Raw genomic sequence first — 10,025 nt, forward strand, 5'->3', positions numbered from 1 at the left:
TAAATCTTTTTACACTTTAAAGCTCGCACTGAATGTCTGCTTTAATTTGGAGATCCTGAATCTTCTAAAACAAAAATTTACCCCCTGAAGAGCTCCACGAAAGTCAGAATTGAGATTAGTTTCAAAGTTGCCCAAGATTGTCGTAAATCTGGATTAATTTCTGTTGTCTTCAAAACAGGGGAGGTAAATGATGCAAATTAAGGAAATCGGCTTAAACCACGATTTAAAAACGGCCCAAAGCTGCACGCAAGACACCGTAAACCCACTGGTCTGAAACAGCCCCTTCATGAATGAGTCATTAGCAGAGTCTTCACTTTTTTAACGACACGTGGTTTTCTTTAATTGAGTGTTTTACTGTATCTCAGTAAATCTGACGGTAATGCTCTAACATTGATCCGAACGTGATCCGACTCGACGGGGTCCGTTGGTCAGTCAAGTATTTAAAACCGCTTTTTTTCTGCTACCTCTGCATTTTGATCTTGGCGGTCGTTCGATAGAAACGCATGGTTTTGAGCAAGGCTGTTTCGCTGGAGGTAACCTTTGCCATCATACAAGTAAGGAAATGTGTATATATACACCCATCCTTCTGTGTCTTTGGTCCTTTTTTTCTACGCGAAGAGTCTTCCTTTTAATGTTGCGTAGGCGTTGTGCACAGTCGGAACTGACATCACTGTGTATTTTGTCTACACAGCATCGACTAAGGAACTTCATCAATAGATCAACTCAATGATGGCTGCAGTGTGGAAAGAGAACCCTTTAATCGTGTGACTGGGAAGGTTCATTTTCTAAAATATCTGAATATTTTTAGCCGTGGAGGGAATTTAAATATGTGGGGGTTCTTTTTCAACACTTTAATGTGGAATTATACAATAAGTATAAAATCACCTGTATGCGCGGGTTTTTTGGTTGTTTTTTTTTTTTTTTTTCAGATTGCAGGATTTTTATTTTTGTTTAAATCTCAGAATTACTATTCACAGTTTATAAAAGGACTAGGTTAATCAGCCATTTCTGACCCACTTCTCTAAAATTAAGAAATTTCTACCTTAAAACAGAATAAGAATTTTGGAATATGACCTCACAAAGTTGTTAATCTTTGTATTTCCCTTGAAAATGTTCAACAATTTTGTCAATGAGGAGTCGCATGTATCATTTATAAAAAATAAAATAATGTATTGCAACATTTCAGTGTTTAAATGAACAAGATGTGCATGCCTTTACCTTTCTGGGATGAACGTGAAAACAGGCCTCAAGACTATAAACTGAGAATAGACTTTCTTATATGTAGTCTAAATTTCAAATCCTGCTAACTTTTAGAAATAATTTTCATAAACAAATAAAATTTTCAGTATATGTTTGATTTTTTTTTTCTAAACCTGCAGTTTAAAAATATATACATTCTCTGTGTATATGTGCTAGATAAATCTTGAGATATAAGTAATCAATATTTTTAACAAAGTCTGTTATCAGTGGTATGGTCTTGGGGCCTGGTATTGTACTGATAGAGTTTTGGTCATTTCGAAAGAAAACGGCGGGTAATTCATGACTGCAGATGATGTCACATATCGTGAATTTTGTATATCTTCCCAATTTGACAATCAGTTTATCCAGACTGGTTCTTAATTACTTTAGGGTGTTTAGTTTTAAATTGAACTGAAGGGCTGTAAACCTATTCACATTTTTTTTTTTAAATTATCTTTTTTGAAATTCAAAATTCTTCGTGCTAGAAATATCCGCATGGTCTGTTCTTTCTTTGGTTGAATATAAATATTCATATGTACACTGTATTTATTCATCCATCCAACTTGTCACATAATGTTCAACCGTACACAAGTATACGACACTGGAATTTTTCTATTAATGCTTTTTTTATCTAAAATAATCGGGGCCTATTTTATTAATGCTCTCATTGTGGCGGTTTTGTCTTACGCAGCGGGGGGTAATTAAAGAGAGACGTGTTCAAATCTGTAAATGTTAATCCGGTCTGATAGCATAACGAAAGGTACTAAATAGAATTAATGCGGATTAGCAAATCATTAATGAGGGGATTAACGGGATTATGACAGATTATCAAATATTTCCACATTTAATAAATCAAATCTATTTCTAATTTCTTTTGTATAATGATTATATATCTATACTAGATGAAACCCCGTGCAAGCGCGGGAAATCACAGATAATATTGCACAGAGGAGAGATATTTTTAATGAGTGTTTGAATTGTTGCGCACATATGAATTGAATTAACGATATGAATTTAAGAACAATTTTTGAATTATTGCATGTATAAATTATGTTATATTTATTGCTATCATATACAGTAAATAAAACTTGATTATTAGGAAGTCACTTGGAGCTCCAAATTAAATGTTCCCCATGTAACATAACTGATCTCTCTCTGTATTGAAAATCAGATAATGATTTTACGAATCCACGTGTACTCCGTCATGTCGAATAGTTGACCAAAGACAAAATAAACGGTCGTTCACGATTGCAAATTTTTTTTTAAAGGTATATTCAATTTGATTGATCTTTGTGTGAAAGTATAGATTTTTGCAAAAATCTTTATCAAATTAAAATTTCACATGATAGAAATACATATTTCAAAGAAATTTTATTCAATGGGTAAAATTTAAAAAAGAAAAAAGAAGGTAAACTATTGATTGTGAAAAAGTTTACATTTCTCATGATAATAAAAATGTTGCCAAGGGCAATAACTCCTATGCTGATATCCCCTCTACGGTATGATTTCCCTAATATGCACAATCATTTGATACATATTTATGAAGTAGCATTTCTCTAAACTGTTGAAATGAAATATTTGTCATCTTGACAAGTTTTTATCTACTTTTATTATTATTATTTGTTTTTTTGTTGTTGTTACAAAAATGGGTGATTTTCTAATGTTTATTTTTGTATGTCCGACATCTTAAAGAAGGTGGCTACATATGCAAGGTGGAGAAAACAAACAATGACATTTCCTTTGGTTTTTAACCAAATTAAACAATATTGAGTGGAAATTAATACAGTTTTTCCACTTTCAATCAATCATCTTGATAAGTCACATGAGAGTGGAGCTTTAAATACACGTCGTTTCTTCTCGTCAAACGCACTAATCGAAAACATAATGCACTTCATGAATGACAAACAGAAAAACTGCTATATTATAAAATACAGTGGTCTGGTAATTTGGACATGTCAGGTAGTGTAAAATCTAAATGTTTTAACTTTAAAGTTATACGGCGAAATCTTCCCAGAACAGTCCCGGACCATTCGATATCTGACATATTGGACAGTTTTCGACTATATTTACTGACTTTAAAGACCTGTGCAGGGCCGTAAATTAACCTTCAATTTGGAGGAGGCAGGAAATTAGGCGGGGGTCTGGGGGCCGCCCAGGCCCCCAGACGCTGAGCACATTTTGTGCACACTGAAAACGTTTCGTGCAAAATCCTTGATTCTAGGGCCTTCTAAGATGTTACTTGACTAACTCATGCTAAAAGAAAGATTTGGAATGCTTTTTAAGGGAGGTATCATGTTCTTAGTTATTGGAAACAACATAAATTCTAATGAACTTTAAATTTTAATTTTTTTTGGCTCAAAACTGCCTCCTCCGCCTCCATGTAATTTACGGCCCTGCCTGTGTCATCACAAAACATGCTCAACCAAAATAAAAGCTTTTTTGTGTTTATCCACGTGTTTAAACATATCAGTAATTGTTAATAAATTATGACAAAAAGTCGCGACAGTGACTTCTATAATCACGGAAAAAAGAACATCGAAACTATCAGATGAATATCGGATTTAAAAATCTATCTTTGTGTCAGATCGTTGGTGCCGAGAGTGTCCTTCATTGAATGAGATGTATATAAGTAATATAATTATCAATCTTCATTGAATGAGATGTATATAAGTAATATAATTATCAATCTTCATTGAATGAGATGTATATAAGTAATATAATTATCAATCTTCATTGAATGAGATGTATATAAGTAATGTAATTATCAATCTTCATTGAATGAGATGTATATAAGTAATGTAATTATCAATCTTCATTGAATGAGATGTATATAAGTAATGTAATTATCAATCTTCATTGAATGAGATGTATATAAGTAATATAATTATCAATCTTCATTGAATGAGATGTATATAAGTAATGTAATTATCAATCTTCATTGAATGAGATGTATATAAGTAATGTAATTATCAATCTTCATTGAATGAGATGTATATAAGTAATGTAATTATCAATCTTCATTGAATGAGATGTATATAAGTAATATAATTATCAATCTTCATGAAATGAGATTTATGGGCCTAGTCAAAACTATTATAAGTATAACTAACACTGAGCACCTACACACATATTATACTGATCATGTTGTAAACCAACCGCAACTTCTGAGCTTGCCGGAAAGCCCCGATAATGTGCGATTGGTTGTAGACCTAAGCGTCTATGATGTTGCCTCGTTCTGTAAATTTCCATATGGCTGATTCAAGGAACAGGCATATTCTATTTATTCAACAATTATCAAAACATTTCTTCTGTAAGATCAGAATGAAGCATCAAACAACGGATTTACTTCATATCATGTTATCATTGAGAGAGAGAGAGAGAGAGAGAGAGAGAGAGAGAGAGAGAGAGAGAGAAAGAGAGAGAGAGATTGGCTTAGATCCACCAAAGCGTGTCCGCCACTGTACTATCATTTTTTGCTATTTCACGATAGTTTATCGAAAACGAAAGTGGGTGTTTTTACTAATCAAGTAAGATTCTATTATAGCTTACGGACTTCACCTCACACATAAAACAATATCAAAAGTTGAAGCTGTAACTCTGGAGCAAGCGTTTAGGAGTTTATTGGCAAAATTTGTTAACACACACACAGATATATATTGGGGGCTTTTCTACGGGAGACTGTTAATTTATTCTACTAATATTTAACCAACCAACCAACCCCCCAATAAAGTTTGTCACACTTTAAAAGTTTTAACAATTCCGTATTTTCCATTCGTCGGGAACCCTCTCTCCACCTTACAATTTAACAAGACGTATCCTAGTCATTTCATTTAATTTGTGAAATGTGTCACATGTAAGGTGCAAATGTTTTTGTTTGCAGCTAGCGTGTTTTGATATTACTTGTACTCCTGTGAGTTAAGTCGTTTGCTTTCCTTGGGTTACCTATACTTTTAACCTAGAAACATTTTACTGTGTACACTTAGGAATTATGACACAAACCTACAGAAACGTCACCTTGTAAGTACATGTAGTTGTTTTTTTTCTGAACTTTCCATCAACCAGCTGGACAAGGATTCACAGAATGGAGGAAACAAGTCTTTTCACTCAGATGTCATTGACTTTCCCATGACCTTGAAAACCAAAGATCCTTATTTACCAGGACTCGATATGAAGTACCGGTAAAGATTTAAACATCGACTTAATGAGGAGTATAGATTTTTTGATCCACTCCTCTGTCTACCATCAATTTTCTGTCTCTCAGAGAGAGAGATGCCTTATCTGTCACCTGAGTTAAAAGTAGGTGCCCCACCTCATTCTATGGGCCGCCATACATTTCTCATAAAGAAATACCAGTCTTGTTTTTCCTTGCATATTTTCTTTATTAAACTGTACCAGCCACATTAAAATAATTCCTCATTTGTATGTTTTTGTTTGTTGTTTTTTTTTTTTTTTTACAGTAATAAAGGAGGAAGAAAAACAATCATGAAATATTACACACCGATTGTGACATCATAATCTTGAACTTGTATAAATCAATAAAAACATTATTGCATTTACTTGATATACATCTTTGAAATAGTAGCATGCGCTCACAAACGCGCACCCCACTAACTCATTTCATCAGGAAATACATTTGAATACAAGACAGCTGATGAAATCCAATAAATAGAATGTATATACACACACACACATATATTTATATATATAGATGACTGCACCACACAAAATCATTATATTCTTCTTCATAAAGTACAGAAAACTTTAAAAAAAAATATTCTCAATTTTCATGGAGAAATATTTTGTTACATAAAACCAAATTATATAAATCTTGTATGACAGTAACATGTGTATAATCTGAATCAATTGATAAAGAATAAAATCAGCACTTTCACCTGGTGAGATTAAAATTGAATATTTCCATTAGATTATAAAATTTATCAAATGTAAAAATCTCTAATGTACCCCTACAACACCTCATTAAGATAAAATAAAGCACTGCTAGCATCGCTGTGAAAGTAAAGTCATACAATGTACACTGTAAATCATATATCTGTACATTATAACACACATATACATTGTACACTGAAAAACAAGCATGTACAGTATCATAAGCATGCACAGAATCATACACACATACAGTAGAACACACTTATAATGAACACGCTTATAATGAATTCACGTTTATTGCAAAGCAATATTTATTCCCATATGAAAAGGAAATAACATTCATTTTATTGGATTTGATGAAATTTAGTTATAATGAACTGTTTATTGCTGGCCGTTGACGTTCACTATAACCATGTTTTACTGTATAATGAAGTTTGGTAATAATGAACTGTTTTTCGCTGGCCCTGGAGCTTCGCTATAACCATGTTTTACTGTATAATGAAGTTTGGTAATACTGAACTGTTTTTTGCTGGCTCTGGAGGTTCGCTATAACCATGTTTTACTGTATAATGAAGTTTGGTATTAATGAACTGTTTTTCGCTGGCCCTGGAGGTTCGCTGTAACTGTGTTTTACTGTATACTATAACACATACATTATAATACATGTAACACGTGGGTATAAATCTAACACAGGATATAATATAACACACACAGTATTAACACACATTATAAAACACACATAATTTAACACACAGTATAACACTTTAACACATAAACAATTAATATTAAACAAATTAGCACAATGCAAACAGAATTCATTCTGCGTGTTTGATTTGGTTCCAAGTAACTCATACTTTACAGAGCTGTATCTCCATACCAAGTTAGACTCCAACTATCGAATACTTCCACTGTAAAGAATGACAGCACAAGGTTTGTTTTTCTAAAATCTGCAGATTAGTAAACTACGATTAAACTGAGCAGTAATTTAAGGAAATCCTGAAACTAGAGCATTACATTCAGGCCAGTTTTAGACTGGTGGTATCTAAGGTATACAAGGGCTGCATAAGATCGGGGGTGGGGTGAGTGGGGGGTGTAGCCCCCCCCCAAACATATATAAATACTACACACTTTCACATGTCTCATACACTGTGGTATACTGTATGTACAATACCTCCACAGAAGACATCCTCACAAAGATAAATACTACATATGCCATCACACACAATCACATTACACAGAATCTAAATGTAAGTCATATACATTCACTGCTTTTCTACACTAAATCTCTATTTCTAAAATTTCACTGCCCTACTAACCATAAAAATTCTCTTTCCCAGAGAGATACTAAATAGCTGGCAAGAAAATGGGAACATAAAACTTTCCATGAAATAAATTCTACATTTCAAATTAGATATTACATGAACTATATCTACAAATGAGAACAAAATGACAGCAATCCAACATTGGAGCTACATCTGTCAAATCTTTAAAAACAGAAACTGGAAGATCTTCATCAAACTGAAAGTGGAAGATCTTCAAAATGAAAGTAGATCTTCAAACTGAATGTGACCCCTGTGCAATTGTCTTTAATGTTGAACGAGATTTGACGCAGGTTCGAGATATAGGACAGGGAGTTGCTTATTAAATGTACACTTCTAATAGTAAGTTATTACACAATAAACATTCTATTTTTTATCACATACAAAAGAAAGAAAAAAAGATAATAAAAAATAAAATCTGCATATTCATAATAAGAGGTAGAAATTTGTCAAAATTTGAACATTTGAGTTTTGCATGCATTGACCAGTAATAAAAAAAAAAAATAAAATCAGATAACATATGATTTGAATAAAATTCATATACCTTTACAAAAAGTCAAATTCTACAGCATGAGAAAATGGAAAAAACAAATGACCCCTATATTAGAATGAAAAGTAAATGACCACTATGACATGGAAATTAAAACCTAAAACTCGGAAACATAAACAGTTTCTTATAATGAATCAGTAAATTTCCTCTTCATCTATTACAACAAAGCATTCATAGACAACAAGCCATACTCTGTGCTAAAATGCCTGGGGTACTGCTCTCATTACTATGTTTCAATGCAAATCCATTTCACCCACCCCCTTTCAAAAACTGACTCAATAAATTTTGAAAATGTATAGGTAGCTCCACCCTTGGGCGACGTCAGAGACTTTTGCAAAATCTTTATTCAATTTAACTTGGTGCATGATAGAAATATATCTTGTAAGGGACATGTATTCACTGGGTATAATAAACAACAAAATTGGTAAACCATTTGATACTGAAAAAGTTTTTATTTTCAAAACATAATCAATTGCCTACATTAAAAGAAGGCATTGTCAAGGGCAATAACTCTTATGCTGGTATTTTCTCAATTGTATGTCTATAATATACAATGATTTTCTTGATATCGACAATCCATGTATATATACTTTTAAAGAAGCAGTTTTCTGAAATTGTTCAAATTTAAATTTTGTCATTTTAATTAGTATTTATGTATTTTCATCATGTCATGAAATCCTGCAATTTTCTGATGTTGACATACACTTCTGTTTATGTATGTTCAGCATCTTTAAAAAGGTGGAACAAATATATTTTCTTTGGTTATTGATTAAATCACACTATATTATGTGGAAATTAATGCAGTTTTTCTACTTTGAACCATTAACATTGGTAAGTCACACGAGGGTGGAGCTACCTTAATAACCGAAGAAAATGTATATGTTGCCACCATGTCAGACATACAAAAACAGAAGTAAAGCTCAACATCAGAAAATCACACATTTTCATATAATAGAATAATAAAAAATAGATAAAAACTTCTTAAAATGACAAATTTTTAATATGAACAGTTAAAAAAACGGCTAATATATAAATATGTATAAATCATTTGTGGATATTGGGGAAGTCATTGTATAACAGACATACACTAGAAGAAATACCAGCATAGGAGTTGTTGCCCTTGACATTTTTTTTCACTATAAATAATAATCATCTATGAAAAATTTAAACTTTTTCATTGTCAATAGTTTACCAGATTTTATATTTTATCCAGTGAATAAAATTCCCCTGAAAGATATTATGTTTCGATAATGCACAAAGATTAATTAAATAAAGATATTTTTAAAAACCCATGACATCACACATGGATAAATCTACCTTAGATGGTCGAGTGACCCACTTCAACAATTATCATTTCATGTTCAATCTGAGATCACTTGATCACAAACAGTAATATGCAGTGTATGTATCTATATAATACTGTATATTGAACTTAGCATCCTTGTTATCTTTCGTTTCCACGGCATGAGCAGGACTGCTGTACAAATTTACTTCATGAAAAAAAAACAACATTAAAATCACCAAGCCATAGAAACAATGTTACTTTTAAAAATCATAAAAACATTTTACCAACATCTATCATTTGCAAGATACGTTGCAAATTATGAAAACAATAAATAAAATAAAATAATCATCCAGTTCCTAGGAAAATGAAAAATAACCCAAGGAGACTGACATATCTGATCTAGATATCAGTACACACACACATGTACACAGCTTTGACCCAGCAGAGATAATCTTCTTATCTGCTTTCATCCCCGTACATTACCACAAATACACATCAATGATGAACACAGGAAATAGCAATATTAAGACACATAACTGTAGATTGTAAAGGTCAAAGGTCATGAAGATAAATGAGGGTAGATAAATGGCTGTAGGCAACTTCGGTCTTTATGTCCACCCCACTCTGCTGCCTGGTAAGTTAAATATGACTATAGATAACACTGGTCACCAGGTCCAGCCCTCAGCACCCAGGTCAGCTAAACACGAATGCGGACAGCGCTGGTCGCTGCTAAGTTTGGCCCTCT

The 10,025-nt window shown here is 32.6% G+C and overlaps 1 protein-coding gene across 1 annotated transcript in view; it reads right to left on the minus strand.

The window, feature by feature from the left end:
* Nucleotides 1–5,594: 5,594 nt before the first annotated feature.
* Nucleotides 5,595–10,025, minus strand: part of LOC130048046 (histone deacetylase 6-like) — a 72,874-nt gene continuing 68,443 nt past the window's right edge. Inside the window, exon 30 of the mRNA XM_056144058.1 lies at nt 5,595–10,025. This exon is cut by the window's right edge and continues 72 nt beyond it. The gene's annotated coding sequence lies outside the window, so the exon portion shown is untranslated.

This window comes from Ostrea edulis, chromosome 7, assembly GCF_947568905.1.
Source record: "Ostrea edulis chromosome 7, xbOstEdul1.1, whole genome shotgun sequence".
Classification (NCBI taxonomy): domain Eukaryota; kingdom Metazoa; phylum Mollusca; class Bivalvia; order Ostreida; family Ostreidae; genus Ostrea; species Ostrea edulis.